Source organism: Mus caroli, chromosome 16 (assembly GCF_900094665.2).
Source record: "Mus caroli chromosome 16, CAROLI_EIJ_v1.1, whole genome shotgun sequence".
In the NCBI taxonomy this organism is placed as follows: Eukaryota; Metazoa; Chordata; class Mammalia; order Rodentia; family Muridae; genus Mus; species Mus caroli.
The window spans coordinates 10,020,527-10,028,846 of NC_034585.1; the positions used below are offsets into that span (position 1 = coordinate 10,020,527).

Here is an 8,320-nt window from a genome sequence, read left to right on the forward strand (position 1 = left end):
CAAAAAAAAAAAAAAAAAAAAAAAAAAAAAAAAAAGAAATGACGACTGTCATCAGCCACAAGTTCAGTTGTAAGTCTTCTTTGGTCATCTTCTAAGTAGATAGTTACAAGTGCTTCTTACTGTACTGCAAATATTTCCATCCTGCCTAACAATCAATCCTCTCTCTCTCTCTCTCTCTCTCTCTCTCTCTCCAGTCCTCTGGATAGAGGAAAGCATGCTCGTGGTTTAACCCAAAGCAAGTGTTTGCTCTGACTTGAAGGCATGAATCTACTTCAGCTGTTTATAGATACCTGTTAGCTGCTTCTTTTACAATGAGGATTTTCAGTACAGATTATGATCAGTGGTAATGCTAACATATCTAAAACTTTTTATCTATTTTGTAAACTTAAAAAATTCATGTAAGCTTAAGGGAGTCACTACTTGGGTCCACCTGTCCAGTGGACTGCAGATAAGTATGCCTGTCAATCCATGGCCTAGGTACCCCTGCCTACTACCTATTCCTGAGGGTGGGGTCTCTCTCTGTGTCTCTCTTTCCCCTCTCTCTCTGTCTCTGTCTGTCTGTCTATGTCTGTCTGTCTCTCCTTGTTTTGGGACTACTTCCATACCCCCAACTACCAGGACCATAGGCCTGGAAGTTTCAAATGTACACCCAAGGTAAAAGTTTCCCTCATAAACTCCTTAACTTTACCTTCTGTCCCTCGTCTATGTCCATCCTAGCAGATTTCCAATCAAGTGAATGTAGAGAGAATATCTTGTGATGATGTATGGATACATCACCTGTCAATTAAAAAACTATGGCCTATAGGAAAGAGTAGAATCAAAAGAAGGTGGAACATCCGGGAGGCACAAAGAATTCTGGAATAGAGCCAGTCGCCCGAGATTCACTCAGGAAGATGCAAGGAGAGGGGCGCATGGTACCTGAACACAGGTAACCAGCCATGTGGCAGGATGTAGCCTAGAAGACGTGGGATGATTTAAGTTGTGATCTAATAAGAGAGAGCCTAGCTATGTGGTCAAGGTGTTTGTAAATGCCTACTGACTCTGAGTCTCATTTCTGAGAGCCTGGGGCTGGCAGAGCCAAGCACACTTAACTTCTACAGCTGAAGAGTGCAAACTGCTCCAGACCTGCCTGCATCCCAGACTGTGGTCCCACAGAACCTGGGCAGCCAGTGAGACAGATGTCTCTCTGCCTGCACTCCCCTCTCTCTCCCTGGTTGTGACCAGCATTTCAGCCTTCCTGAACCCTAGCAATGACAATGGCGCCCTAATTTCAGTTAAGAAACAGTTGTAGAACAGATTGCATCACCTCTTTCTTTTTTTAAAACTTTGTATTGGTTCTTTGTGAGTTTCACATCACGCACCCCAATCCCACTCATCTCTCCTTTCCCTCATACCCATCCTTCACCCTTACAACCTCTTTTACAACACAGGGGGAAATCTTGTGAAAGCTATTGTGTGTCCCAGTGTGTCCCACAGTATAGCCCTTTGTTGCAATGACTTGTTGGTCTGGTACGAGGCCTCTGGCTTCTGGTAGTCTCTTGATACTGGAACCTCACAGGGACTCCGCTCAGAAATCCTGCAGTTCCCCATGTCATGGAGATCCTGTAGTTTTGGATCTGTAGAACCTGCCCCTTCATGCACTCCGGCAGTTCACTGGTGGGGTAGATGTTGGGATGGGCCAATTCAAAGCCCTGGATTTGGACCTGAGAGGTGTCTGAGCTGGTCAGCTGACCAGTTCTCCCACTCTCACATTCTTCGGGCTGGCTCACCAGCAGCCCCCAAACCAGGGCTAGCTGTACTCTGTGGCCCAGGCAAGGTGCAGGGCCCACTCTCCTGAGTGTCACAGCTAGTGAGGGACAGGGTCACTCTCATGACCCTGGGGAGAGCTGTAGTGTGCACAGTGTGTCCCACAGTATAGCCCTTTGTCCACACTTCTTGTTTATGTCAATGACTTGTTGGTCTGGTACGAGGTCTCTGGTTTCACACTACACTCTCATGGGAGAGCTGGCAATGGATAAGGGAGAGGAGGAGGGTGTCTCCCCTTTGCACCACCAGCCAGCAGACAAGAGGCAGGGCTGCTTCTCCTGTGCTCCTGCCCTCAGGCCTGCTCACTCCACATCCAAGGCCAGCTCTACTATGCTGCCCAGGTAAGGTGCAAGGGCTGCTTTTCCTGAGTGCTGGAGCAGGTGAGGGGTGGAACCAGCTCTTCTTGTAGGTGGCAAGGGACGAGGTGGAGCAGGGCATCTCTCCCTTGCCCACACTGCTTCTGAGCAGACAAGTTATGGGGTCAGCTTTCTTATGCTCACACCCTCAGGCTGATTCACCTGTGCCCCTGCCATAAGGGCCAACTCTACTGTGCTGACCAGGGGAGGTGCAGGGACAGCCCTCTTGTCTGCCATAGGTGACAGGGGATAAAGGGGTGGGCATCTCTCCTTCACCCATGTCACTGCATAGCAGACAAGTGGCTGGGCTAGCTCTCCCATGGTCACATCCTCAGGGGCTGCCTTGTTCACACCCCAACCACCAGGGTCAGCTCTACTCTGCTGCACAGGAGAGGTGCAGGACCTGTTCTCATGACCCCAGGGCCAGGACTCCAGTGCTGGTATGAGTCAGGAGGGGGTAAGGTAGATCTCCCTCACCTACATCCCTGCAAGAGAGATGAGTGGTAGGGCCAGCTCTCCCAGGCTCTTATCCTTGGGGCAAGCGCACTGGAAACTCTGGCAGTATGTAGGGCTTGCTCTCCTGAGCACTGCAGCTGGCTAGGAGTAGGGCTAACTCTCCCATGATGCCCACATGAGGGGTGGGGCCAGTTCTGCACAGACCTCAGACATCGACATGTTGGGTTGCAGCCCAGATCAGGGATGTCCGCCTGGCCTTTGGTGGTAACAGATCCCTGCTGCTGCAGGGCCACAGATCCAGGCATGGTCCCCAGTGGCTGCATGGGCCAGGACCCCACGGTTCCAGGTGGCATCACCAGCTACTCACATCAGGCTGCTCTTCACTACCCCCGATCTCCAGGTCTGCCTTTCTTCATGTGCCCACATCCTTCTGTTTCTCTTTCTCTTCCACTTCTTGCCACTTACTTGCTCCTCTTAATGGTGCCCAGGATTTCTGAGTGTCTGGGGTCATCTCAGGAGTGGTTTCGAGAGTGCTGTGCCCCACTCATGCATTATGGTGCCAGGCAGGGGTTCATCTTGGGCATGGTGTGTGCCCTCAGGCCTGCTTAGCAAGTCTAGTGGTTGTCGAGGGGCACATTCCTCACCAGGCCCACCCAAGTGACCCATGAAAGGGTCATCTATCTCACTCCCACCCAGGGCCTGTGGTCCCAGGTGAGATTCTTTTAGTCCCTGGCTTGTTTCTGTGGTCTCAGGCTTGCTCAGGGTGTGTAGGCTACCAGTCATTCAGATGTTCACAGGTCAGAACACTGAGCTTAGGCACAGCCTCTCTGCCCCCTACTGACACACATGTGACACAGCAGCCACACCTGCAATGCCTCTAAGGGCAGGTACTATGTCACCTCTTAGCAGCAGCAAAAAAGGCTCAATGCCAGGACCTGAAGAAGCCCAGGACGAATGGCTACGGTGCCTACATAACATGCATAAGTGCACACTGGTCACCCTGGGCTTCCTGTGCATGGGCACTGAGCAAGCCTTTACTTACATACCCAGGCTGGCTTGTGTGGCTGTGGCTGAGCTTGATCTAGGGTTCCCTTGGTTCTCATTTAAAAATCAACATGAGCCGGGCGTGGTGGCGCACACCTTTAACCCCAGCACTTGGGAGGCAGAGGCAGGCGGATTTCTGAGTTCGAGGCCAGCCTGGTCTACAAAATGAGTTCCAGGACAGTCAGGGCTCTACAGAGAAACCCTGTCTCGAAAAACCAAAATAATAATAAAAAAAATCAACATGAAGACCCCCCACTCTTGCACAGGCACACATGTGTATGTGGGGTGGGGTGGGGTGGGGGTGGGGACGGACAATCTTGGTGTTAGTTCTTGCTTTCTACCTTGTTGGAGTCACAGTCTCTGAATGTTAACTCCCATGTATGCTAGGTTAGATGGCATGAGCTTCCAGGGATTCTCCAGTCTTTGCCTCTCAGCATACTGTGGCTGTTTGGGGTTGATACTATATCCAGCTGCAGGTGGGAATGGGGATTCAAACTTAGGTCCCCACTGCGCCATCGCCCAGCCCAGTAGCCTCTGATTTTATCAAACACAGCTTAAAAGCCCCCCACCATTAACAAAGTACTCTTTCTTGTTGTTCCTTTCTTTTTTGACAAGAATTATCCTAAATAAAATATCCTTTTGAAAACCTTTAAATTTATTGTTATTACTATTATTTAGTGTGTGTGTATGTGTGTGTGTGTGTGTGTGAGTGTGCTCATGCCAAGGTGCACATGTGAAGGTCAGAGGGCAACTTTGTGGAGCTAGGTCTCACTTCCACACTTTTATATGAGTTTCAGGGATCAAACTCAGGTGGTCAGAGCTGCCATTCATTCATTCATTCATTCATTCTTCTGTCCAGTTACTCATTTGTGTGAGGCAGTCTCACTGTGCAGCTGTCTCAGCACCACACATGGCAAACATGTCCATTCAACAAAAACAAAACCCTGTGTAGCTGAAAGCACAGCACTCACCAGAGAGCCAGCATCAAGTGCTTCTCAAGTTCATGTTTCTAGCTTGACAGACACAGCCAAGCAGCTGATGGAAAGCTGAGCCCACGCTAGCAAACACCAGACAACTTGGAGGGGAAGTGACTCCCAGCTAGCAGGAACAGGAAACAGCTATCTGCTATTTTATTCCCTATTCCCAACAAAATTATGACACACCAGGGCACTCTGCATCACTGCAAAAAAAAAATGACTGGAGTAATGACATTAAAAAGTATTCCTTTGCATTTTGCGTTTACTGGTGTTTTGCTTGCATGCATGTTTGCACACCATGTTCATACACTGCCCATAGAGGCCAGAAGAGGGCATCAGATCCCCTGGAATTAAAGACAGTGTGAGCTGCCATTTGGATGCTGGAAATTAAACAAATCTGGGTCCTCTGGAAGGATAGGCAGTGCTCTTAACCTCTGAGCCACCTCTCCAGCCCTCCATGGAATCTGTCATGAGATTGAAAACCCAAGTCATTCACAGTGATTCCCAGGTTGGGACAGATGGCTCAGCCTGGCCTCTGTGTAGCCAAGTGTTACAGCCTGATCCCTCCCAAGATCAAGGTTAGTGCAAAGACACTGCAGGTGAGAAGGGCACGCGCAGGGCACCCAGACTCGGCCACTTAGCAATATGAACAGCAGCTTCTGAAATGCACACCCAGCACCCACATTGATTCCCCCACTAAAGTACCAAAGCCTCTACTGATGGTGCTACAAGGACAAGACATCTCTATGGAGGAAGGGAGCAAGATCCAGCCTCAGCAGACACTACAGTTACCCCAAGGCGAATGGTACACTGAGACATGACTGCGCCCACGTCTCCAGAAGAAAATACTAAACGGCAGTTTTACCACTTTAGAGTGTCTTAGGGTACAGGGTAAGAATCTATCCATCAAAATTAAAATAAGACCAAGGTAATGGCCCAGTGGGTTCAGTACTCGGTGCACAAGAGTGAGGACCAGAGGCAGGTATGGTGGCACATCTGTCTGTAATCCCAGTGCTGGCAGGGCAAATCCCTGGGGATCACTGGTCAGTCAGCTTAACCCAAATCATGAGCTCTAAGCTCAGTGACAAACCCTGTTTCAAGTAAGATGATAGAGGAAGATTCTTAAAGTCAACCTCTGACTTGAAGTCAACATGTAAGTTTGCAAAGAGGAGCACACACACAATTTTTTTTTAAAAAGGGGGAGCTGCAAGCCATACATTGGGATGAAACAACTGCAGAATATCTGATGAAGGAAAGATACTGTCAGTATGTACATCACATTAGGCATCTGAGAAAAGGCTGACATGGTCATTGCATGCAGTGCACACCTACCCAGAGGCTAAGTCAAAGACCAATTCCAGGAAATGTTGGCAAAGAAAGGAAGTCCTGGGACTTCCCAGGTTTTTTGTAATGACATAAATACACTGGGGAGATGGCTCAGGAGACAACACACTTGCCATAGAAGCTACAAGAATGTGAGTTTATATCTCTAGCACCCACACAAATGCTGGCTGGCATGTATGTGGTGGCTAGCCTGTAATACCAGAACCCAAGAGCTGGGGAAGGAAGCTGGGGCAAGCTGGCCAAACAGACTAACCAAACTGGTGAATTCTGGGTTCAACAAGACACCCTGCCTCAGCGAATGAGTCAGAGAGCAGTTGAGGGAACCACAGGACACTGATCTCTGGCCTCCCTTTTACCTGCATGTACTTGCACTGAACACATACATGCCCACTCAGGCAAATGCATCGACACATGCACACATGCAACAAACAAACAAATGACACAGCCACATTGGACAAAGATCTGACAGCTTCTTAGAAGACATGCACACCTAACCTGAGCCCTTCTTGGGCCATGCCTGACCCTTGCTACTTATTCCCCCAGTTACAAATTTTGCTCTTTGAAAAGAAAAAAATCAATGACTTAAGCAAAAATATTTATAAAAATTTTATTTACAAAAGTCTGCAACTGGAAATAATGTACATGTTTATGGGTCATGAACAAACTGTTAGAATAGACATGCTCAAAAAGAAACAACAGGCTACGGTAGCTCAGTGAGGTGCCTGCCCAACGTCACAGGGCCCTGGGTTATATGCTGTAGTGGTTTGAATAGGTTTGGCCCAATAGGTTCATGTGTCTTCATGCTTGGTCCATAGAAAGTGGCACTATTAGGAGATATGGCCTTGTTAAATAGTTGTGGCTTTGATGGAAGAAGTGTGTCACTATAGGGCAGGCTTTGAGGTCTCATATATAAAATAAGCTCAAGCTCTGCCCAGTATGACAGTCTCCTCCTGGCTGTCTTCAGATCAAGATGTAGAACTCTCAGCTCCTCCAGCACCAAGTCTGCCTGGATGCTGCCATGCTTCCTGCCATAATGAAAATGCACTGAACCTCTGAAATTATAAGTCAGCTCCAATGAAATGTTGTCCATTATGAGAGCTGCTATAGTCATGGTATCTCTTCACAGCAATGAAACCCTAAGATGCATGCATAGCACCTAAATGAATGGATGAATAATAAAGAAATGCTGCATGCACAACATAGATAAAGCCCAACGATATTATGCTGAGAGAAACAAGACTCATCTCCCTTGTTTTTCAGCTCTAGGGATGGAACTTCAAACTCAAACATGTTATTCAAGCACTCTGCCACATAGCTACATCATCACCCCAATTTTGTACCATCTTGGGTATAGACTTTCTCATTCAGCTTTCATAAAACCCAAGAGATTAATCTGTGGAGAAAAAAACAAAACAAAACAGTCCTGGGTGCCCCTGAGGTTAGGAGTGGAACTGGGGTTGGCTGAGCGGGGCCGGAGGAACAAGTCTGGGCAGTAGCGTTGGTTACTGATTCAATGGTACCTTAAAGAGTATTTTACTCAAGGTATGATTCTCCCAGGTCCCTAGACATAAACAACTACTAACTGGCTAAGACCCAGAGTATGTAAGGGTAGGGTGTGTTGCTGTCCTTCTGAGGAGTAGAGCAGCATCTCTGGCCTGGTGATGCCTAACTGAGCCATGCCCATCACCTGACCAAGGGAACACCTAGATGGGCTCACCATAAGCCATGCTAATGAGAGGTAAAATCAATGTTCTTCTAATGAGATATTGTATTTTTCCTTTCCAGACACCCATGCCCACAGTAAGGTCTGGCTGAGCCGGCCTGCCTTTCTGAGGCTTGAGGTGAAAAGGCCCAGCCTTCCCTTTTCCTGCGTCTGTGAGAAGCTGGCCAGAACCTAGCGCTTTTACTGACCCTTTGGACCTCTTCCCTTTCCTGGCCTCCTCACCAAATGCTGCCTGTCAACTGCCCGTCAGACCTGATGCAGCTCAAATAGCACATGTCGTCTCCTCCTCTTAGTCTCCTTCCGGGAGGCTGCTGCAACGGCTGGCCTGCCCTGGGATTTTTTTTTGTAATGAAACTAAGAACCTAAAAGGGGACTCCCAATTTCTCCCCTATCATCTGGCGACTCCCAAATTCCTGTACATGAATGTTTACAATTGAGAAATTCATCAAAAACTAAGATGAACGCTGACACCACTGCATACACTAGCAAGATTTTGCTGAAAGGACCCAGATATAGCTGTCTCATGTGAGACTATGCCGGGGCCTAGCAAACACAGAAGTGGATGCTCACAGTCAGCTATTGGATGGATCACAGGGCCCCCAATGGAGGAGCTA

At 48.3% G+C, this 8,320-nt stretch overlaps 1 pseudogene; it reads right to left on the reverse strand.

The window, feature by feature from the left end:
• Window positions 1-3,382: 3,382 nt before the first annotated feature.
• LOC115029632 lies at window positions 3,383-3,506 on the reverse strand (annotated as a pseudogene).
• Between the last annotated feature and the right edge of the window lie 4,814 nt (window positions 3,507-8,320).